The 26,305-nt window shown below is 33.0% G+C and overlaps 1 protein-coding gene across 11 annotated transcripts in view; it reads right to left on the reverse strand.

The window, feature by feature from the left end:
- The window catches only part of milt (trafficking kinesin-binding protein milt), a 120,404-nt gene that overhangs the window by 47,236 nt on the left and 46,863 nt on the right, over nt 1-26,305 (reverse strand). The window contains exon 1 of one of the 11 annotated variants that reach the window (XM_076410652.1): nt 3,205-3,343. The exons of the other annotated variants lie outside the window; for them this stretch is intronic. The gene's annotated coding sequence lies outside the window, so the exon portion shown is untranslated. Of the gene's footprint in view, nt 1-3,204; nt 3,344-26,305 lie in introns of those variants that run through there. 11 annotated transcript variants of the gene reach the window in all.

The following is a 26,305-nucleotide window of genomic DNA, read 5'->3' on the forward strand; positions in this document are numbered from 1 at the left end:
ACCGGCGTTTGATTATGAGAAAGCTCTGTTCAAAATGGGTGCCATGTTTAAACGCAACCAACCGGAACTTTTACATCGATATGTAACAATGAATGAAACATGGATCCATCACTTCACTCCGGAATCAGTGACAGACAGACCCATTTTGCGGCAATAGGTAAATCGTTCTAAAAGTGCTAATGAGATGTTCAGTGAGTTGCGGTTCTGGAATGGTTGTGTGGCTCTTGATGGATAAAGCCAATTTTGAACAAAAAAAACCTCCGTTCTCTTTGTTACGCCTTGGACTTTTCAGCCCATGTGTTCTTTTCTTCCAATTGGCGAAGTGCTGCTCTTAATGCACGTGTCCCATTGATGCGAAATGTTAATAGTAGAATGGGGCAAGGTCTGCAGAAAATGAAGGGTGCAATATGTCAATTTCAAGTGCTTTCAACGCTTCCTTGACCGGTTGCGTTTTATGAGACGGCGTTTGTGCTGTAAAATCACTTTACCATATCGTGCTCATTCTGGAGATTTTTCCATCTTCGTTTTCTTTTTTATTTATTTCTTTACTGTTTACCAACAAACTATACCGCGCATATTCACTAATTAGATAACAAAAGAAACACAAACAATGCCTTATATGATTCTCTGGCGCTGCTTTATCTAGGATACTTATGAAACACAGGCTAGAATAACAATAGATAAGCTCATATTTCTCTCCCACGTAATGAGAACTTTTTAATTATAATATACGACAAAGATCTGACGGAACCATTTCACCGATAGGTTTCCCACCGAAACGTTCTCATTCTAAGACAATGAAGTTCGAACAGAACTGTAAATATAACTGGCTAGAGGGTTTCTCCGATATACTGACAGGTAGAGAAGCGTAAAATAAGCGAATAAGCGCAAAATATTCAGAACAGCGGTTATATCAGATGCTTGCATATATTTATCATGATTATTTATCTTTATTATGAGGTAAATTACCCCTTCGAAATTACAAAATTGACAAAAGATAATGGAAGAAATTGGTGACAACCTTAATACCAAAATTGCACCTAGGTTATTGAAAGAGCTGCCACGAAAAGCAATAATCATGTTGACATATATATTCAATGCCTGTTTGAGACTGAACCATGTTCCGGAATGTGTTAAGGTTGCTTGAATAATTATGCTTAAAAAACCTGATAAATCAGCACAACATTGGATCAGAAAGTTGGATCTTACAGTCCTATTTCGCTGCTGCCTGCGATATCAAAATTATTTAAGAAACTGCTGTTAAAACGTACTAAACCACTCGACAATCGACCAGGCGCATAGAGTAACAGCGGTTGTTGAAAAGGCAATCGAAGAAAATAAATACTGCCCTGAAATATTTCCGAATGTCTCACGAACTTTTAATCGGGTATGATATTTGGGCAACAACAACAAAATGAGCAAATTGCTACCGCTACGTATCTTTTCGAAAGAAAATTTAGAGTCTCGAATGAGGAGCATTCTCAACACTTAAACCAACTTCAGTTAGAGCTCCACAGGATAGAGTTTTGGGACCACTTCTATATCTGCTCTATACTGCTGTTATCCCAACAACAAAAGAAACGGGACTTGGAACATTTGCCGACGACACAGTTAAAGCAAAAGATTATATCTGTCTAAGGGTGTAGAAAAAGTATATCACTTGACGAATGGTCGATTCCTCAAGCAGAATCAGATACTTAGGCATCCACTTCGGATTCATCGATCAGCAGAACATATCAGACTCAAAATTAAATAATTACACGGATTAGATAGAAAGATACGAAAACGAAAGAATATATATATATATATATATATATATATATATATATGTGTGTGTGTGTGTGTGTGTGTGTGTGTGTGTGTGTGTGTGTGTGTGTGTGTGTGTGTGTGTGTGTGTGTGTATTTTTTCTATATGTATATGTATTTTTTCTTCTTTTATTTTATTCGCACCATCAATGTGCTCTAAAAAGCTGTTCAGGATGCCAGAGAAATATATGGATAAAATAATGAAGTAGCAGGAATAAATTTAGTTAAGTAAAGTGTCAACGTGTGACGCAAGAAAGTCTAGCTGAAATCGTCAGCTGTGAACAACCAAGGCGCAAAGTAAATCTACAATAAAAAAAAGAGCTCCTATTGCAGTTTGCTATGATAGCTATCGAAGAAGTTCTACAATAGACGATGAGAGAACAAGTTTTATTACCATATTATATAGTAACATATGTGTACATTGCGTACTCTAAACATCAACAATTCTCAATCACATTCCTCACATATTCTCACGTACATGCTTACATATCATATTCTCTGATAACCACCAAGAACAATGTTCATAGAATTAGCTAATAATAAACATCCGGTCTGACCTAGCCTGGTTACTGGCGTGACTGGGATTATTTTCCTTGTCGGATTTTACTCTCTTGCAAACTTTTACTCTCTAAGAACAATCACAAACATAAACTTACGACCATGTCCCAGCAGGATTCGAACCCGCGACTATCGTAAGAGTAGGTGGACCATCCTGTCGCCTTTACCACCGCGCCAACCAAGCCGGCTCATAAAACATTTTGTTTATAAATGTAGACTATTAAAAAACTAGTACGACCATATTTCTTTTTCTTTCGTTTTACTATTTTCGGAACAAACTTGACCTCCATATCTAACTTAGTAAGTAATAAATATTCAGTGTTTTCAATCCCCTCGCAATTTCCCTTTAAAGGATAGTTAGTGAGTGCGTAAACAAAAATCAATATAACACACATTCCCAGACATGCAAACATCTAATAAACGCAATTGGCTGAACTTTTGTTTGGAATAGTTGTAGGTTGACCCTCGTATAAACATTCTTTATCTGTTTATTTATTATTATTATTATTGGAACGGTTTAAAACGATAAAATAAATGGGTTTGCAAAAAATAATATTGCGTATTACTAGAATTCAATATTGTTATCTTTAAAGACCCATTTTGAAAGTGATAACTGATTACATTTTTCGGTATAACATATTTTACGATGTTTTACTAATTGGAAAGATTTATCGTTACCTTGTCACACTGGCGAATTTGTACAATTATTTTTACGTAAATAATTCAATGACAAGGCTTATCAATATGTTCAGTGACTTGTAAAAACCGCAGAAATTCGCCAAATCGCCTGTACGTCTCGGACAAGTACTTTTCGAGCTCTTTTCACACAGCGGTACTTACGGTTGTGACTTCTTCGGGATGTAGCAACCGAATTAGTTAGAGACTACGGGACGGACAGACGTAATTACATGGTTTCTGTTCACTAACCGCGACCAGATCAATCAATCAACTAGAAAGCCACCGGCTGCATGACTATGATTATCACTTTTATCTTATCTCGTTAGGTATTTGCGCTATTTAAAAATAAAAAACCAGTATTCACGCAAAAAAAATATCTCTAGACGTGTCCTCCGTGTTTACAGATGAATATTTGCTTTGCCGTTTTCTTATTGCGTTACCTCAGTAGAGATAACAATTAGCGCAGTGACTTTATATGAGGGTTTACGTGGACCAATACCCGATATAAACTAGTTGCATTTGGTAATAGCTCTAATTAATATTTTAATTTATGATATTTAACAGTCAAAGATATCTACTAGAAACCCTGTAGTATAACATTTGGGTGAAAAGTCCCGGGAGTAACAAAGAAAGCGCGTTTTTATTAAAAATTGGCTTTATTCATCAAAGTAATCTCCATTAACAGCCATACAATCATCACAGGTGCTGCTCTGACATTTCAATACCACTTTTGTAGAACGATTTATCTTTTATCCCAAAATAGGTCTGTCACCAGTCGCTGTCCCCTCAGATGACGATCGTTTTGATTCCGAAGTGAACTGCTGGATCCATATTTCATCCATTATCACATATCGACGTAAAAATTTCAGTTTGTTACGTTTAAACATGGCCAAACACTGCTCAGAATCATCAACACGTTCTTGCTTTTGGTCAACAGTGAGCAAAAGCGGCACCAACTTTGAACAGAACTTTCTCATAGTGAAATGTTCATGCAATATAAAACCAACACGTTCTTTTGATAACTTTACGATGTTAGCTAATTCACGCAACTTCACTTTTCGGTCATTCAAAACGATTTTGTGGATTTTTTATTATGTTTTCTTGTGTTACAACCTCATCTGGACGTTGAATGCATTCTGCATCATCGGTGTCTTTACGACCACGTTTGAAGTCAGAGGGTCAACTAACTTGGTCTCGATTTTTGCCGGTTAAAGCTTCAAGCTCTCTACATACTCAAATTGGTCTTATAGAGAATACTTGCCAAAAGCCTCGATATTTCACATATATTTAAAAACATTAAATTGAGAGCATAATAGCTCCAATGCCCATATAGACTATGACTATGACAATGGATGCAGAATGTCGGAAATTTTATAAGTCTTAAATTCACCTTTTTCGAATACCCATCTTAACAATCCTTCTATATGGCTCCCAGGCTTGGGCATTGTTACCAGTTGATATATGTAAACTTGAGGTCTTTCAAATGATTTCAAATGACATCATCAATGATCTGTCCAATAGAAGGTAAACGAATCTCACCGAAATTATGTGGCGAAAGCAACCTTTAACGAATGAAAAAATTCGACATGGCAATATAACTCAATATAATAAGACATCACTTGCAATTGTACGACTCAATAGCATTCGATTGGATCAACTACAAGCCGGAATAAACTAACGATTTTAATCAGATCACATCGGTCAAACTGCAAGGACTTTAGCTTCTGGGGAATTATGTTAAGATGACAATACATACTAGTTAAAAAACAGACTCTTCTAAATGTATATTTTGACAATTCTGTATGTCCCCGAAACTTAAAGACTTCTGCAGGGTGATTTTTAAATATAATACCTAAGAAAACTGCCTTTTTTCAAAATCATATTAAAATGATGTTACTGGATTCAATTGTGGCCATCATTGAAGAGACAAATTAAACAAAGAATGTGTATCTTAGAGATTTATGTAGAGGAATAGATTTTTTTAGACTAAATACTAAACGATCGCAAAAATAAATATATTTGGATCATAAAGAACAACACGGAATGAAGGCCAACATATCGACCACCAGCGAAACGCTACGGGCCGAAGTTAAAAGGAACGACGTTAAGGATTGATGATGATGAATGATTAATTTAAATATAACCTACCTTTCAGCATAACAAAACCGCTTCACACACATTCTTAAATAGACTCCCGCTGTCGGACTAGTAAAATATGCGGTTATTAATAACTCATACACTTTCCATAATCCATATTTAAGTATGTAAGTAAAAAAAGGATTCTTTTAATAGGTTTCCGAATCCATAGGAGCTTGGCGGAGGACAACTCTAGGATATTAACCTCGAAAATACAAGATTTGTTTGACAAAAACAACGATCTGGCAACATTGGAATCATCGAACAGCGCTAAATGACGTTTAACTGTTAATAGCGAGAGCCGACTTAAAATCACAATATTAAAAAAGGTTATTGGAAAATTATGGCTTCTTTTTGAGTATGTGTGAAGTTTATATAGATTGATTCATTCATTCTTTCTTTAATAGTTTAGAAGAATTGGTTGATGAATTTAAACATTTAAAAAATTTAATAAAACCTAAAATAGCATATTTTGGTTGAAACTATGGGTTTCGGACAGCTGTGTGCATAACGAGTGTCCCAATAATATATATTTTCCGTTCAATAAAACAGTGAACTCACAGTTGCCACGTCAACTTTGAGTTTTAGTTCAATTTGACTATGATATGTAACAAAATTCTAATCTAAATAATGTAACATTCTTGTAAATTGTAAATGTTAATCCATAAAATTCTCGTTGTAGTCAGCATATATCATAAATAAATAAAAAAATGCATGTAATGCATCTATTATCTCGTTCTGATGGCTTCAGTATTTCCGATCAGAGTAATAATAAGCAGCGATGTGAAATGCACCAAAACGTTTGCCGGTCTATAAACTTTAATTATAACCAATAATTCTTTGAAGAATTTTTCAGAGGTCTGACAACGAGGCGAATGTTGTAGGCCAATTCGGTTACATGTTTGAACGTATCAAATAGTATTGTATCTCTTTTTAACTAGACTAAAATGCGAAGGAAAATGTTGTCTGATTTTAAAAAGAATTTACAAATTGCGATAGGCAGTATATCTCACTTTATGTATTGTTTTATCGATATGGATGAAACATGGGCCTATAATAGTAAATCGAAATCAAAAAAGAATTAAAAAAGAACAACTGTTGTGTATTGGATACTTCGATTTCCAGTGAAGTTAGAAATCGGTCAAAAAATATGTGTTAGTTTATTGTGGTATAAAAGGAATTTATCTCGTGTATTATTATCTGCCATACAAGCAAAACAATAAACTTTAATCCTTTGAGTCAGTTGAATGTAAAAGTCGTGAAAAAAAATCTTGATTTATCGAAGAAAAAATATTTAGGTCTAGTTATATGGTCATTTATGTCCACCTAAACAACTTACTAACCTTTAGACTTAAGAATAGCTAACACAGCATAATTTTACTATAAATGTAAAGGCAGAATGCCTAGATTTCAGTCCCGCCTATTCCTCTGTATTGTGCATATCAGTGTAGTTAAGTCTCGCTTATTGTAGTCTTAATCATTGTATTGTATTGTAACAATTGTTGTAAACCTCTTCATTATTATTTTTGAAATAAAGTTTGTTTTTTTTAAAGACATTCTGAGTTTCAAACTTAATTGGCGCAGTCGGTAGGATACTTCCGGATTATCATATAGTTCGCAGTGAATTGTGATCACCGTTTGTATCTACAATTAAGAAGAAAGAACCACCACTCAACGTTGTTACTTCAATTGGAAGGCGGACTCCTGCTTTGGAACTGGACAAAGAATCCCAACCATTAGCAGTTAGCATAAGGAACCAGGACAACTTGGCGTAGCTAGTGTCCAAGGCGTATAGCAGACCAGTCGAGAAGTGAATTCTCCTCGCAGACGGCTTCTACTATTACGACATCAGGAGCAATCCAGAGACGAATACATTACTGTAAGTCACTTATTGGTATAATCCTGATTAATTAAGAAACAAGAAGAATAATAATTATTGAATTGAAAATCTTGATATTTATATACTATTTATATAACAATTATTGTAAAAAAGGAAATCCAAGGACAACTTATTCATTAAAAGTTGTATCCCATTGGTGCATTCCATATAATTTCATTGATATTTATATACGATTTATATAACAATTATTGTAAAAAAGGAAATCCAAGGACAACTTATTCAATAAAAGTTGTATCCCATTGGTGCATTCCATATAATTTCATTGATATTTATATACTATTATTATATAACAAATATTGTAAAAGGAAATCCAAGGATAACTTAGCTTGATAATTATAGATAGTATAATATAATAATTAAGTTATATCCTATTGGTATATTCCATATATATATTGTAATTTCATTATTTTTATAAACTAGTTGTATGAAAAGATTTACGAAAAAATTAGAGGGAATAACATACCCAACTATTAGAAACAGAAACAGAGAAAGCTCCGACGAAAGTTTAGAAAATATTTATTCACACCTAATTAATTTTTTCGATACCGATATGGCAGAATCATTAAGATCAACTGTTCAGTTATTGAAAACATTCGACGGAACTTCATCTAAATTAGATAGCTTTATTAACCAAATTGACACATTTTATGCTCGATATTATACGAATGATCAATCCCAACAAGAATATGTGCTGTTAGCAATCAAATCAAAAATAATTGGTGAAGCTGAAGATTTCATACTTACACGTCCCGATCTAATTTCTTGGGATCAAATTAAAATTGCTCTTCAACAAAAATTCAGTGACCCAATAACTAGATGTAACTTACAACAACAGCTCATCTTCTTGGTGAGAAACAAAAACGAACCATGCTTAGATTATATTCAAAGATTGAAATCCATTAATACTCAAATTAATACTAAGATTTGTACAGAAGTACAAAACTTAGAAGCACGAAACATCTTAATCAAACAAAACGAATTAACAGCTACACAAAATTTACTTGCTAATATATCGAACGAGTTAAGAACTTTATTGATCGTACAAAATCCGCAGAATTTAGATTCCGCGATTGATATTATTACTAATTACGAAATATTGTCAAGTCAAGACAGATTTAAGAATAATTTTACACAGAATTTTGAGTCAAAAAGTCAAAACATTAATTTAAAACGTAACTTGTTCCTTAAACAAAATATGACAACATATCCAAAAAATCAATTCCCTAGTCAACCAATACCCATTAGACCACAACCGGTTAAAACATATTTTCCCCCAGCCTATGCAACATTTGGCAAAAACTTCCAAAAAACTCAAACTCCTCACGTTAAAAGTCAATATCCAAAACCCATGTCAGGTGTTAGTATAACTCCACGACAACCCCAACAATCAAACTTTCAACATCAATATCGAAACAAACCACAACATTTTAATACCAATCAAAATCATTTCAAAAATCAATACCCTCCAGGTCAACAAAGATTTAAGATAGAAGAATTAACTCACGTCGAAAGAAACTTACCAGAGTCATCCTCAGAATCAAACGACTCTGAAATGAATGATCCACCTAATGATTATCCTTTCCCTTATGATGACCAAAATCCAGAAAATTTATATCCAAATGAAGAAGAACAAAATTACTACGTAAACTTTCCCCCCGAATTAGAAGATAACGAAAATTTTTGTTCACAAGTTTCGGAAAATCATGTCTCCAATTAAATACTTTTCAAGTCAACCAACTTCCTTATATCTATATCCCAAATTTAGATTTAAAATTATTAATTGACACAGGTTCTCATGCCTCTCTGCTTAGACCTTCTATAGCCGAACATTATTTCCCAGAAACAATCAAACCTCATATAACAACACTCCACACTTGTACAGGCAGTCAAAAAGCATTTTCAAAAGCCAGAATTCCTCTATTTCTTAGTTTAGGAATATCCCAATCAGTCAATTTCGTATTATATTCTTTCCATGATTACTTTGATGGAATATTAGGAATCAAAGACCTCAAAAGATTAAACCTAAATATTAATCTAGAAGAAAACCTATTATATAATGACTATCTCAGAATACCATTCTATTTTCGCGAAGACTTCAGTACATTCATTGTAGAAATTCCTCCTAATACAATAAAAAACACAAGATTGTTCACCAACCTTCCTGAAGAATCTTCTTGGTATATCCATGAATATAAAACCGACCAACTAACAATTCAACCTACTATCGTAACAATTAAAAATAACTCTTTCTGCGTGGATATTAAAAATCCAACTAATAAACATCAAACAATTAGGTACTCGATAACAGAACATCCCCAAATGAGTCCATTTAACGAAGATAACTTCGACATTTATAACCTTGATATTGGAACTAATAATAATTATTATAAATCAAACGAAATTAGCGACAAATTAAATTTAAAGGAACTAATTAGACATTCTCATTTAAACCACGAAGAACAAAACAGTCTATTCAAATTATTACAAAAGTACCGTCACGTTTTACATAAAACTGGAGATAAACTGACATTCACGAACGAAGTAAAACATAAGATCAAAACCACTGACGAAATTCCAGTGCATGCTAAAACATACAGATATCCCTATGTCCATAAGAACGAAATAGAAAGACAAATCGCAGAAATGCTTGAAAATAAAATCATACAACCATCAAGCTCACCTTGGAGTTCTCCCGTATGGATAGTGCCCAAAAAACTAGACGCATCAGGACAAAGAAAATGGCGCTTAGTAATTGATTACAGAAAACTTAACGAAAAGACCATCGACGATCGATACCCCATCCCGAACATTTCCGACATTCTCGATAAGTTAGGACGAGCACAATATTTTACAACTTTAGATCTTGCTAGCGGTTTTCACCAAATCGAAATGGACCCAGAATCAATTCAAAAAACTGCTTTTAACGTAGAACATGGTCACTACGAATATTTACGAATGCCATTTGGTCTAAAAAACGCACCCGCTACTTTCCAGCGTACAATGGATAACGTATTACGTGGTCTACAAGGAAAAATATGTTTAGTATACATGGACGACATAATTATCTTCTCAACTTCCCTACAAGAACATTTGGAATCTTTAAGAAAAGTCTTCGATCGCTTAACCTCCTATAATCTAAAAATACAGTTAGACAAATCTGAATTTTTAAAGAAATCAGTAGAATTTCTTGGACATGTAATCACTCCTGAAGGAATTAAACCAAATCCTAAAAAGGTATCCGCAATAAAGAATTTTGAAATCCCGAAAACTCCTAAAGAAATAAAATCTTTCCTCGGATTAATAGGATACTATCGAAAATTTATTAAGAACTTTGCAAAAATCACAAAACCTCTCACACAATGTTTAAAGAAAAACTCCAAAGTTAATCACGATAGAGCTTTTATAGAAGCATTCGAAACATGTAAGAATATCCTTATGAATGATCCTATTCTTCAACACCCAGATTTTCAAAAACCCTTTATCTTAACAACAGATGCTTCGAACTTTGCTATTGGTGCTGTATTATCTCAAGGCACAATTGGAAACGATTTACCTATTGCATACGCTAGTCGAACCTTAAGCACTACGGAATGCAATTACTCCACTATAGAGAAAGAACTATTAGCCATAGTTTGGGCAACCAAATACTTCCGCCCTTATCTTTTCGGTAGAAAATTCTCAATAGTAACTGATCACAAACCTCTTCAATGGCTATTTTCTATTAAAGAACCCAACTCAAAATTAGTACGATGGAGATTGAAACTCCAAGAATTCGACTTTACCATACATTATAAAAAAGGAAAGCAAAATCTAAACGCTGACGCTCTTTCCCGTCCTCCTCTTAAACATTCAATTGAAATACATCCTGTAGAAATACCCAAACCTCCTTTAACTCATATCTCAGAAATAAGTGATAGACCAGATGTAAATACTGAAGATCAATACCTATGGCTTGATCGAGTAAAACACTTTTTCGAAACGCAAGAACAAATACCAGTCTTTGAGAAACCAAAAAAGATAAACAATAATAATAGTGAATATGAAATTTGGAACAAAAACTGGATGAATATAGAATACTCAGAAAAAATTCGAGAAATTAAAGGAAATCTCTTCGAACAATCAACAGATTACTCATTAGCGCACTGTGTTGCAGCTGACCTTCGAATGAATAAAGGAATAGCGTGCATATTTAAGCACAAATATAAAAATCAGAAGGAACTATTAGAGAAAAAGGCCAAAGAAGGAGAAATACTTATATGGCCAGATCAAAAAGAATCCCATAACATATATTATCTAATTACAAAACGAAAATCGGAAGACAAACCAACGTACGAACTTCTATGGAAAACATTAGTCCTTATGAGCGAACATATAAAAGAAAATCACATTCGAAAATTAGCCATCCCAAGATTAGGATGTGGCCTTGATCATCTGGATTGGAAAAAAGTAAAATCCATGATAGAATACATATTTAAAAATATAAGCATTGACATACTTGTATGTAATTTGGAAGAACCAATGATATCGATAAAAGAAAAGCCTAAGATCAAAATCATTTCAGACATACAAATTAGACCACCCTACAGTAAATCAAATATTCAAGAGAAATCGCAAAACTCCAATGAATCAAATATCCCTGAAAACGCTCAAGATAACATTTCAGAATCCGATACGATACACACCTCTTTGGAAAATCCTATACTTGGTGCTCCGTATGTGAATAAAAGCATCAACACTTTCAAAAACCAAATCGTTTTTAAATGGACAAACAAAATTAAACCATACGTGGTAAAACAAAACTTGTTTAACGAAAAGAAAAGAACATTTATATTTGTAAATGAAAACCCCACTACGGAAGAAATTCAAAATTTAATCATCAGTTATCTACCTCCAGATACATATTGTCTACACTTCCCATTTAAGGAATTAGAACCACTCATTCTTCGAGTATTCGCAGAAACTTTCAAAAACAATGCTTACAAATTAACTATATCAAACACTCTATTAGAAGATGTAACCAATCCTGATAAACAGAAGGAAATTATCGAAAAATACCACAAGACAAAGACATCTCACAGAGGTATTACAGAAAATATAAAAAATATAAAGCAAACATATTATTGGCCAAGCTTAGAACGAGATGTAATAGACTATATAAAAACATGTGAAACATGCCAGAAGAGTAAATACGAAAGACATCCGTACAAAGTAATTTACAAACCTACACCTATCGGTTCTAAACCCTTTGAACATATATACATGGATATATATACCATATCATCTCAAAAATTCCTAACGATTATAGATAACTTTTCCAAATTTGCCTCTGCTTTTCCTCTAAACGACAACTCGATAGAGATATGTCAAAATCTAATCAAATTCTTTTCTCAACATGGCACTCCAAATATTATTACCACCGACAATGGCACTTCTTTCAAAAATAACCTCCTACAAGAATTATGTAAACTTTACCAGATAGAACTTCACTTTACTACTCCCTATAACCCAAATTCAAACTCACCAATTGAACGATTTCATTCCACATTAAAAGAAAGCTTAGTTGCATTAAAAGACGAGCATCGTTCTAAAACAATCCAAGAATTAGTAGACATTGCCCTCTTAAACTATAACAATAGTATACATTCGTCGCATGACTACACACCGTTTCAAATAATTAAAGGAAATTTGAATTACCAATTAAATTTCAATAGAAGTCTAAATCAAATGCAGACAGATTACATATTTGATCTATCAAATATTTTCAAAGAACTAAACGAACATATACACTCTAAATTAAATGCAAGAAAAGCAACCACTTTAGCAAAATTAAATAAAAATCGAGAAAACGACCCCGAAATACCAGAAGGCACAGAACAATTAATTCAAACTCCCCATAGGCTACCCACGAAAAATCTCAATCCAAAATTTATCAAAACTAAGTTTACTAATCAACGACATCCAAAAGACGTTAAAAGATTTAATTAACCAACCACTTCCAGATAAAATCCCTATAAACAATCCTCTTCTTTATAACTTACATGTATGAACAATACAACATAGAAACCTAAGATAAATCAAGATAATATATTAACTATGATGGGTAATCTTTCTGTAACGATGTCAATGACAACGCTTACTACACACTTTATCCTAACAATGGACAATATAGAAAGTAATTTGCGTATCATATCAGATTTATGCAACAATATACAAACCGCAATCAACTTTGCTGAGACCGGTACCCTACATCACAGCATAATAAAAATCACAGACCTAAATAAAATTATCATACAGATAAATCCCAAGGCGCGAATCCCATTCGATAACATAATCAAATATTATGAAACAGCACACGCTGACGTTCTAATAAAAAATAGTTTAATCATATTCCATGTTGCAATCCCGCTAATCTCGGACATACCATATACATTATACCACCTTTTTGCTATACCGATTCAAAATCATATTGTATCTATTAAAAATCCTTTCCTTTTATTAAATAAGAATGATTATTTTAATACCCCAGAAAATTGCATTAAAATCGAAGAAATAATATTATGCTCAAAATTTAACTTGAATAAAGATGAAAAATGTATAGTCCAAACTATTAATGCTGAATTCGATCATTGTCCCATGATACCCATATTATATAATCAAACTAGTGTAAGACAACTGCAAGATAACTCCATCATAATTATACCAGCACTTGAAGAAAGAATATCACTATTTTGTCCGAAACAAAATTCTATTGAAATAGTCAAAGAACCTTCAATTATTTTCCCAAAAACATGTAAGGTTAATGTTAAAAATGAACATTACGAATCCCAAAAAAATCAATGTAATTAATTTACGGCTTAAATTGCCATCCATAAAAATTAATACTGGTTTATTCCAACAAAATAAACCTGTAAAATTAAAATCAATAAATTTAGAAACTTTGCATAATGATATAAAAGCTGTTGATTCCCTATCAATTCATCCTCTCCATTCTTTCAATGTAGGAGAAGGAATTTCAATTTTAACTATAATTATTATATGTATTGTATTTGTAACTTTAGGAATATATATGTACTTTAAATATATTAAAAAGGACGATGTAAAAATGAGCATAAAACTAGACCCACTCGAGAATGCCACCCCATTCTCTCATACTTAAGGAGGGAGGAGTTATATGGTCATTTATGTCCACCTAAACAACTTACTAACCTTTAGACTTAAGAATAGCTAACACAGCATAATTTTACTATAAATGTAAAGGCAGAATGCCTAGATTTCAGTCCCGCCTATTCCTCTGTATTGTGCATATCAGTGTAGTTAAGTCTCGCTTATTGTAGTCTTAATCATTGTATTGTATTGTAACAATTGTTGTAAACCTCTTCATTATTATTTTTGAAATAAAGTTTGTTTTTTTTAAAGACATTCTGAGTTTCAAACTTAATTGTCTACACTCTCACATCACTATCACTACATAGTATAAAACAAAGTCACCTTTTCTGTCCCTATATCCCTATGTGCGCTTAAATCTTTAAAACTACGCAACGGATTTTGATGCGGTTTTTTTCAATAGATAGAGTGATTCAAGAGGAAGGTTTATATGTATAATACATGCATAATATACTAAGGCAACATTGCTAATTTTAGAGGTTTCTAACGTGATGTCGTAAATTAACCTATTTTTTTAGGCTTATTTAGCAATTAGCAAAAACGCTGCCTAACCCTACGAGTTAGATCAAATTAATGTACTACAGTATTGTACACCATAAAAAGGTCTACAAAAAAGTCCGCGATGGTATATGTTTATCTTTTAGTGATAACCCACATTAACCATTTGTATTGTTTACTTTTTACGTGAGAAAATGGCTTATTTACGAAGCTATTTTAAGCAATACGGCATTAATCCTTATCGAATTAAGTACCTTAAATACAGTGTGCAATTAATATAGATCAATATGGTTCCTTACAGCATGTAAATTAAACAAATATTTTCGGAGATATTACAAATTTAAAATTTGCGTTTAAAAATGTGTAATGTAATAAAAATTGTATGAATTTAGATATTCCAAAGATAGCAGGAAATCTTCATAGTAAGTATAGGGGAAGAGGAATTGTTTTACTCCAAATTTAATGCGTGCAGGCCAGGGCAGTAATGAATGAACCAAAAATACTGGATCGATTTTAATCATGTTTTCATTGAGTGACATAGGCATATATATTTTATGCCCGTGCAAAGTCGGAGCGAGCCGCTATGTTTTTATATACAACGTTCATATTTTTTCTGTAGTGTATTTAATTTAGTATCAGCATTGCACCCGTGCGAAGCCGGGGCGAGTCGCTAGTAGCTTATAAATTATCGCAAGAGTCAGTTCATTAAATTAGGAATTGGCATACACCCTTACTTATCAGATAATACAGGAAATACTTTAAACTTAAGTACCAATTTTATGTTTTTTATAATGTTTAAGAAATATCTAAAATATTCTAATATCATATGGCATTCTCCCTTTGTAGAAGAAAGTATCTCCAGTAAAAATTAATAGCTATGAACTCCCGCAAGCAGACAATGTTAAATAACTGGGAATAAATTTTGATCCACGTTTAACATGGAAAGAACATATAGTGACAAAACGTAAACAATTTGGGCTTAAATTAATCCAAATGTATTGTCTGATAGGGCGTAAATCTAAATTATCATTAGACAACAATATTTTGCTTTATTATTCATTACTTAGGCCCATTTAAACCTATAGTATTAAGCTGTGGTGTACTACTAGCAAATCTAACATAGCTATTCATAGCTTCAGAGGTCTCAGAATAAAGTGTTGCGAGTCATCGTCGATGCCCCATATTACGTCTCCAACAAACTATTTCAGCGCGATATCCCCTTAGAACCCACAACGAGTGTTATTCGAAGTGTTAGTGCAAAGTACTCTGAAAGATTGTTAGTGCATCCCAATGCACTTGCCAAACAGTTAAATGTGCGCGAAGACAATGAAGTGCGTAGGCTCAAACGTAAACTACCGTACGAACTGATTAATAGAGTGAAATATAATAATCTCTAGAATAAGTTAGAGTAGTCTACAGAAAAAGTTCAGTTTTGAATAGTTTGTATATTTACTAAAAATAAACCGTCTTTATGCGAAACAGGTGACGAATCAAGATCAGCTTGATGTCAGCTATATCAGAGATCAAATATACGAAATGTATAAAAACAGTAAGTAGTTTTTTTCAATCAAAACATAATTTAATACAATTATTTACAGAGCAGTGTTTGAAGATGATTAAGTGTAATAAACCTGAGTTTTTGGTCGGTATATAACAATGGATGAAACATGGCACCATCATTTCACTCCGAAGTCGAATCGACAGTCATTCGAGTGGACTGCACACCATGAACCCGCTCCAAAGCTGGCAAGGTTATGGCGTCTGTATCTTGGAATGCGCATGGAATAATTTTTATTGACTACCTTAAAAAAGGAAATACCATCAAAAGCGATTATTACGAATTAGCGTTATTGGACCGTTTGAGGGACGAAATCGTCGAAACACGGCCGTATTTGAGGAAAAAGAAAGTGCTGCTTCACCAAGACAATGCACCGTGTCACAAGTCATTGAAAACGTTGACAAAAATCCATTAATTAGGCTTCGAATTGCTTCCTCATCCACCATATTCTCCAGATCTGGTCCCCAGTGATTATTTCCTGTTCTCAGACGTAAACGACCGTACGAACTGATTAATAGAGTGAAATATAATTATCTCTAGAATAAGTTAGAATAGTCTACAGAATAAGTTCAGTTTCGAATAGTTTGTAGAGTAAGATTTATAAGTTTGTATAGCAGATCACTTACTGAAGCGATCTTCTATATGTCAGTATAGTTATATTGTATAACGGAAATATAGATAAAGTTCTAAGAAATTAATAGAAAAGATACTGAGTATGGGATGGGATTTCCTGGCTGACCAGCCATAATTTGTCAGAGCTTGAGTGGATTGCTTTGATGCATTAACTAACCTTGAACTGGCCATTGGAACTAAACTGATTTTTTATAGAAAAAAGTTCGAAAAAAATCAGTCAGTTTCTACATCCTAAGGAAATCAGTCGAATTTGTGTAAAAAACCGAAGAAAACAGTAGTTTCAATACAAACAAAAAGAACCCAACATATGATCCACCCTATAAAATTCATTTCTCAATACAGAACGTTGATTTAGTTGCACTGATGATAAGACGCTGCATATGACGCAACCATCTCACCGCCTCCAGCAGCAATCCCATTTCGATCAAAACACGACTACATCTGTAGGCGAACAACAGATAAACACATTTTTTTACGCACGTAAACTTTCTACGTCCAACCGGCTTCTAGTTTACCAACAGTGTCCGAGTTCGATTACCTCTCCACCGACCCCATCGCACCACGTGACGTTACGACATCGTTCCGATCGTTTCTCCTTTCGTTGATGCCGATCAAGTCACCATTAATCTCGAGGTGCACCGGCCCGAGGATCGGAATGACGCGCGAGATGGTTCTGGGTGCGAGGAATTCGTAGGAACCCGTTTCAGTACTATTATGACCGACATCGGAGGGAATTTAAATAAGGGGTCACCGAAATCCGACGGAAAACGTTTTCGGGAAGGGGCGAGAGGGGAACGGTCATCCTCCAGTTCGGTTTCGAGCAGTCGGAACGCTGCTGGGCTCTTTATCTACGAGGTTATCGATCGTCATTAAGAGAAATACGGATTAGATTAGAGAAGGAAACTGAACTAGGCGGAGAAAGTCTCGAAGGAAAGAACGTGTTTTGTATTGGGTTCGTGTCTTCTTGGTTTTCGTGTCACATCTCTGGGAAAATTCAAAATTCTTGATACGAGGGCTGTTTTCCTTGACGATATACAGGAGAGGTTCCTTATTTGAGATGTTTCTATTCAGAATATATAGTCTATTCAAAACAGTAGTGACGCTCGTCTTCAATATGTGGCTGTTAAAAGTTCGTTAAAAAAAGTTAAAAATTCGTTTTACAGTCAGATAATATTTTTCCTTCTTTTTCTGTTTCACAAATTCGAACATGCAACCGAATGAGCCTGTAAAAGTTGTCCCTTTGTCAAACGTCTGCAAAATTCTTCAAAACATAATAATTACGGGTTATAAACCGGTAAAGGTTGTTTTAATAAATTTCATATCGCCGCGGTTTTTATTGAATACATGTTTTAGCGCCTTGCAGCTGCACTGAATATTGGTATAGACAGGGTCACTAAAATATCTCAAAAAATAAAAAAACAATATAACCTTCAATTCACCAAAAAGAAACCGTCTTTATGCGAAACAGGTGACGAATCAAGATCAGCTTGATGTTAGCTGTATCAGAGATCAAATATACGAAATGTATAAAAACAGTAAGTAGTTTTTTCAATCAAAACATAATTTAATACAATTATTTCAGAGAAAATTGTATTGGTCTGGAAAGTTGATGATTCAGAGCAGTGTTTGAAGATGATCAAGTGTAATGAACCCGAGTTTTTGCGTTGGTATGTAACAATGAATGAAACATGGCACCATCTTTTCACTCCGAAGTCCAATCGACAGTCATTCGAATGGACTGCACACCATGAACCCGCTTCACAGCGTGGGAAAACGCAACAGTCGGCTGGCAAGGTTATGGCGTCTGTATCTTGGGATGCGCATGGAATAATTTTCATTGACTAGCTTGAAAAAGGAAATACCATCAACAGCGATTATTACAAAGCGTTATTGGACCGTTTGAAGGACGAAATCGTCGAAAAACGGCCGCATTTGAGGAAAAAGAAAGGCTGCTTCACCAAGACAATGCATCGTGTCACAAGTCATTGAAAACGATGGCAAAAATCCATTAATCAGGCTTCGAATTGCTTCCTCATTCACCGTATTCTCCAGATCTGGCAGCCAGCGATTATTTCCTGTTCTCAGATCTCAAAAGAGTGCTCGCTGGGAAGAAATTTTAGTCGCTCTAATCTATGTATCACCCTTGAAGGACATTATGTTGAAAAAAAAACTAATTTTGTTAGATTACCGAGAAGGTGAAAAGTCCCTTTAGTTTATTTTAACGCTAGGACTTGCAAAATGCTAATTTTATTGATATTCAATTCTTCAAAAACTATTCTGTGTTAAATCCTTTCATAATACCGTTGCTAGTCTCTGTCCCGATGCTATTAAAACGGCAAGAGAAACGGGAGCTATCCACAATTAACGATTAGAGATAAGGCAAATGAATGTAAAATAATGTGAAATGAAAATCGGACGAAGTATGTTGCAATACGGTTCGTCTAGTGCCGATAGAAATTCATTTACAGTTAAACGGCCGCCCGATTACGGCAAATGATAATGGTAAAATTCCGAATCGCGTCGAGAATGTGCATTTTTAACTTCCTTCCCGCTTCCACGACCAAGTACGACCGACGTACTTTCACGCTAACTGTCGATGATGAAAAGTAACGACCCTTATACGGCCGAAAAATCAATTTCTTTTTCGTTTAACAGATCGAGGATCGTCAGTGCGCTGTTCCTTTCCAATTTGTGTAAACAATCGTTCAGAAGAAATTGTTACACAGGCTGAGAAATAGTAGTACTGATAGTGTGACGTCTTTCTCGCTTTCTTCTTTTAATCATCAACATTAGCCCTTTCAAGAACGACTATTTTATCGCTCAGTTTATCCAGGTGTGTAGTAGTAACTCAATGTTTCAACAATTGATTTCGCTGGTATAGAGTGTCTAAGTGAAAAGTAAGAAGAACCTTTAAATTTGAAAACTCTATTGATGAAAAATACACGCAAGATGTCTTACTGGACATTTTTAGATTTCAAAAACTATCCCCTACTACCAGAACTTAAAAATTACAATTCTGTATAAAAGTATGTTGTAAAAAAATACGTATATGATGGACAATATTATAGCATCATTCATAGGAAAAATCTGCACAAAAGATGACTAAAAATATGTTAACCTGATATTATTTTAACTAATTGTATATATAGAAGCAAACAATATTGTAGCAATATTTATACGATTATTGTTCATAATTACATACAGCTTTACATTAGGGATATCGGCCACCGAGAAAAATATCGATCAGTTTTGGACATATATTGATATTTTTAATAAACATTTACAATTAAGTATATAGGTGGAGAATTTGACTATAATTAAAGTTTATTAAGGCAAAAATACAGCCAATAAGGTACTACAACACAAACTGATTTTAAGGAGGTTCGCCAAGTCAGCTAGTAAATATTATCTTATTATGAAATTCGTAATGTTTTTCCTATTTTACTAAATTAAATCAATTCTAGAACAACTCGAGGCAGTTTCTGGACAACTCACTTTATTCTGTCTTTAGATTACTGCGAAGAAGGTGAAAAGTCCCTTTTGTTTATTTTAACGCTAGGACTTGCAAAAATACTAATTTTATTGATATCCAATTCTTTTTTTATAATGTTTAAGAAATATTTTTCTTTTAAATATCGAACAATATCGGCTTACAAAAATCTCGATATATTTTTTTAAATCCACATATCGATATTTCACATTACCGATAAGTGTACAATCGCCTTTAATTTTAGGACACTATTCAATAACAATTAATTTCGCTAGTAGAGAGTGTCCAAGGCGTTTTCAGATATAATGTTTGATTTTTAAAAGTATTTCTTGTTATAATTTTGCTTCGTCTATTTTTTTTATTACTGGCGTGTCCGACTGATACTGGCGTAACTTATGGACAACCAGAATTATCTATGGCTTCGGTCTGCGACGAGGCCATCACAAATAGAAAGATATATGAATAGAAAAAATAAACTGTTTCTACGTAATCCTCAACAGTAACAGTAAGTGTTTGTCAAATTAAGTATATTCGTCACAGCTTCGTCCACAGTGGTCCTATATATCTATTTGTTCGACCAAAAAATTGCTGAACGATGTGTTAACATACATAGTGTCGACAAACACATTTTCATTTCCGATATACAATTAATTTTTATTCCGAAATACTACCAAAATAATTCGGTTAAACAAGTATTTATTGAAAAAAATATCGAAAAATGATTGATGGTAATTGTGAGGATATTAATTAATTCCCGAAATTGAAATCTAACATTGCTTGACAAAAATGTCATTGAAAAAGACTAAATGCACTTGATAAAATAACCCATTTGCTCATTTTATTTTAAGTCTTATTATTTTTAGATCACAAAGTAAAATTTCACAATATATTTTTTGTTAAATATCTCCTACAATGAAGGTAAAAAATATGACTCTTTTCTACTGCCTTTACAAAATAAAGAATCCAAAAGGTATTTACAAAAAATATGTAGGTGATATAAAACATGAAGCGGAAGACACCTGAAACAACCTTCTCCCATAGGGAAGAAGCAGGGTCCACTGAACTGAAAAACTACCTGGTTTACAGCCTGTGAAAATCTCCAACCAGTATTTGATATTTAAAAATGTGAGCACCAGGGTTTGTATGCTGAGCTAAAAAAATAACGCACCATAACGAGCAGGAGATAAAAATATTAAATATTGTAACAGTTAAGACACAAAAGATAATAATACTAAACTGTACACTAAAGGCTGTGATATAAAAATCATAATTTGGTGTAATAAACACGAACCAATACACAAACAATTAAACATTTTCTAACAATAATTTTTCAACAAAATTATCAGCCCTAAACACGAAAGACATATCACAACAAATGTGAAGGGGTTGTTCCCTTGATGGGTTTGCTTTTATCTTTATTCAATTGAATAAACAAATTAAAAGGACCTATACTCTGAGCTGATGACATACAGCTCTGGTACCTCTGGCCTTAAGGAAATGACATCATATTCGTATGACGCCAGAAAAATCAAGAACAGTGGTTAAATATTATAAAAATAAACAAAAAATAAATCCAACAATATATTGTTAATGTATAACAGAATATAAAAAGTAAATAATCAAAGATCTATTAAAACAGTTTTTCTAAGCAATGCTGTCTTGTAGACACAAAAACAACACTCAGGTAGGGTCTCTGTTAAAACGAACACCTAAGATTACCTTTTGGAAATGTGATAAATCCCACTAGTTTTAAATAAATACAAAAAGGAACGTGAAATACTTTTTGAAGGATTTACATGACGTAACTTATGCTACTATCAAACTTTTTGGTCACTACATTTTGGCTTTTCCGAATTTTTCAAAAGCAGTAAAAATAGCAAATCTTGGAACGATAGAAGAATGTATAGAGAAGGCTCACATGAAATTTTAAACAAATTGATCAGTAGAACTAAAACAAGTATATCACTGAAAATAATATAATGTTGGGAAGTCCCCTTAAAACTAATATAAAGAATGCTTGGATAATATGGAAAAAAAACGATCTTTTCAAATCTCTACAAAACAATTTAACGTTCAAAATTTAGAGAAATATTGAAAATTGAAAAGAGAGCGTATAGATGAAAAAAGTCGATTTATTAATATATATTATTTCCCCTTGACCGAACACTTATTAAATGATCAATTAATAACAACTTTTAAAACTAGTTCCCTACCAGAACATAAAAATTAAACCTACCGTCATAAACTTCATAAAACTCGAAACTCTAAACCTATAAATAAATAAACAACAGTTCTATACAATTGTGATATGAACACATAAGATATATGTACGTACAAATCTACACAATATCTGAAAAAAGCATCAGATCGAAAGATCATCAAAAATATGTCAAGCAATATTATTTTAGCCAATTTTATATAAAATACAAGCAAACCACATCGTAATTTCATCAAATTTTGGTAAATGACACAATTTTGAAAGGATCATAAAAATGAAAATATTAACTAATGATTATTTTCATTATTTCAAATATATATAATTATTATTATTTATTAATGGTGGTGTGTTACATAAAAACAATTTATAATATATTATAATTAAGCATAAAATGAGTGTATTTTGTGATTCCCTGTAAGTTTCAGATAGCCAACACGTTTATAACCGTCTAAATATCATATAATAATATTTCCAAAACAATAAACAGATGTTGTAATATGAATAAAAAGACACAACAAAACATATATTACTACAAAAGAAATACAACACAATCAGAATATATTTTCAATATGTATACCTCAATAAATAACTACCATTTTGTATAAAAAATAGTACAAGTAAGTAGATTCAACATCCTACCTTTGAACTCTTTGCTTGTACTCCAGAAAAGAATGATTCTCACGCAATCGAGGTGCAATGAAGAGATGTCGATGAATCTCGACCGGTGCCGACGAGGAACCACCAGAACGAGTACCATTTCTCGACCGTGACGACTGTTCAATGATAAGTCTTGAGTGGTCATCGAAATAGTCGAACTGGTCACGGATGGACGTAAGTCCGACGGTAGGTCGTTAGATGGCGCACCGATGGCGACCTACCCTCGGAAATCGGTGGTCTAGTTCGAGTAACACGCTCTGAATAACGCCACAGATCAAGAGCAAGATCGTCTACGTGACTATTTGTTCAGCTCGATTCAACGATGATACATTTTTGGATCGAGTGAATATGATTAATACAAATAAAGCTGAACAAGAAACCTTTTGATAATACTCTTCAGCCAACACCAAAAATTTACTTTAAATAAACCATAATAACTTCATTAATTCGTTTTTTTTTGTCGCTTTCGATGATTTTGTCGATATTCCGCACGTATACAATTGTATTTCTGTAATTAGAACCGTATATTCTATACAAAGCACATGGACAAACATAAATGCATATATGTATAAATAGAATATATATAATAAGCTAGAGTAAATTAAAACAAAAAATGATAAAGTAAACAAAAACTTATGAATAGATAAAATCGTAAACAACGAACTGTCAACTAAGAATAGTAACTATTTTGCAGATATGGCAAATGCATTGGGGAGAATGCAGTGATTAAATCTAGTTTTTTCAAGAAAGATGTATACAGGTATTACCAGAACAAACGAAGGTGAAATACAATGATATAAAAATATCTTTACAAAGATGCACTGTACCGAAGGACACAAGAACTAAGCGCAAAAGGTAAATATGCTCTCTAATGAAAGTAAAATAATTACTTGGATTGTTATTATTGATTATTGTTGATTACTTGCAATTGTTAATTAGGTGAATTAGGCCTCAAGGGGAACAATTACATAAAAAAACGAGCCTAGAACTCTACCTCATGGGTGGTGTTAAAAAGAATTCAATGTAAATATACCAACTCTAACTTAACAACTCTAACTTTGAATAGATTATAGTTAGTTATTGTTACAAATAGTAAAGTAACGCAGAAAAGTTTTCCTTCGAAGAAGTATTTGGATGTCTTCAAAAATGGTTCATCACTACATAGTATAAAACAAAGTCGCCTTTTCTGTCCCTATATCCCTATGTGCGCTTAAATCTTTAAAACTACGCAACGGATTTTGATGCGGTTTTTTTCAATAGATAGAGTGATTCAAGAGGAAGGTTTATATGTATAATACATGCATAATATACTAAGGCAACATTGCTAATTTTAGAGGTTTCTAACGTGTTGTCGTAAATTAACCTATTTTTTACGCTTATTTAGCAATTAGCAAAAACGCTGCCTAACCCTACGAGTTAGATCAAATTAATGTACTACAGTATTGTACACCATAAAAAGGTCTACAAAAAAGTCCGCGATGGTATATGTTTATCTTTTAGGGATAACCCACATTAACCATTTTTATTGTTTACTTTTTACGTGAGAAAATGGCTTATTTACGAAGCTATTTTAAGCAATACGGCATTAATCCTTATCGAATTAAGTACCTTAAATACAGTGTGCAATTAATATAGATCAATATGGTTCCTTACAGCATGTAAATTAAACAAATATTTTCGGAGATATTACAAATTTAAAATTTGCGTTTAAAAATGTGTAATGTAATAAAAATTGTATGAATTTAGATATTCCAAAGATAGCAGGAAATCTTCATAGTAAGTATAGGGGAAGAGGAATTGTTTTACTCCAAATTTAATGCGTGCAGGCCAAGGGCAGTAATGAACGAACCAAAAATACTGGATCGATTTTAATCATGTTTTCATTGAGTGACATAGGCATATATATTTTATGCTCGTGCAAAGTCGGAGTGTATTTAATTTAGTATCAGCATTGCACCCGTGCGAAGCCGGGGCGGGTCGCTAGTAATGTAATAAATCCCAAACTGACTGTTTTAAATATCAAAAAAAGGTCGTTATAACGTGTTTTGTTGTTGCAAGTTGGGGCAAGTTTATTCATATATATATATATATTATTTATACATAAAATATTTATATTTTAAATTTATAAAATAATCCCCTTCCGAAAGAAGCTATGCAAACGGAGATATACTTTTAATCTTGGATTAATTAATTGATAGTTGCAACTACTCTCAAATAATAACTACTGAATGCAAAACTTTTAACCGAGGATTAACCGTAGTTCAATACACTAGGAATCTTGGTGCAAAGCGATTCAGAACCTAAATGTTATTGCCAGTGAAAGAACAAATTTGTTAAACTGCCATCAATTACAAATTTAATACCAACCTTGAGGGGGTTCATTTCATTAAAGAAAAAAGTGTAATTATCCGAATAAATATATTTGCATAAGACTTTTTGGATCTATTGGATCTCTTGGATTAAGGAATATACATCCTTTGACTAGTATCTTTGAGAAATCATTTAAAGTACTCGGCATAAATTCATATTTTTTCATCGCATTCGCCTTTAGGAAATTGTGAAGGGAATGAACATGAGGGCCCTTTAGATAATTTACATTCCATAATAACGGGGGATGTATTACCTGTAATTGAGAAATTGAAACTGAAGAAAGAATTGAGAAATTGTCAATAATATAACGTATTTTTTATCAAATATAAATTTAAAACCTTTTAATTGAACGCTACATAATGATCTTCCAGGTAGAATATTTAAAAAAAGAGATGCCCCGTATACTGGATAAAACAAGTAAACAGGATTATAATATGGAAAAACTCAAAGTTTGCTTTGATGAATATGAAAAAGGTAAAAGAAAGAAGAGATAATTTTGATTTGTTCCAAAGTTCACCAAAGTTCTTTGTTTATTATTAAATATTTATTTATTTATATATTGGTCAACTAAACGTGACATCAGTCCTGTCACGTGCCAAACTTTATCAAAGAGCCAATCAAATGTCTTCACAGCAAAAT

This window comes from Rhynchophorus ferrugineus, unplaced genomic scaffold (assembly GCF_030347505.1).
Source record: "Rhynchophorus ferrugineus isolate W39M unplaced genomic scaffold, kcgeb_rfMv2 rfM7, whole genome shotgun sequence".
Classification (NCBI taxonomy): domain Eukaryota; kingdom Metazoa; phylum Arthropoda; class Insecta; order Coleoptera; family Curculionidae; genus Rhynchophorus; species Rhynchophorus ferrugineus.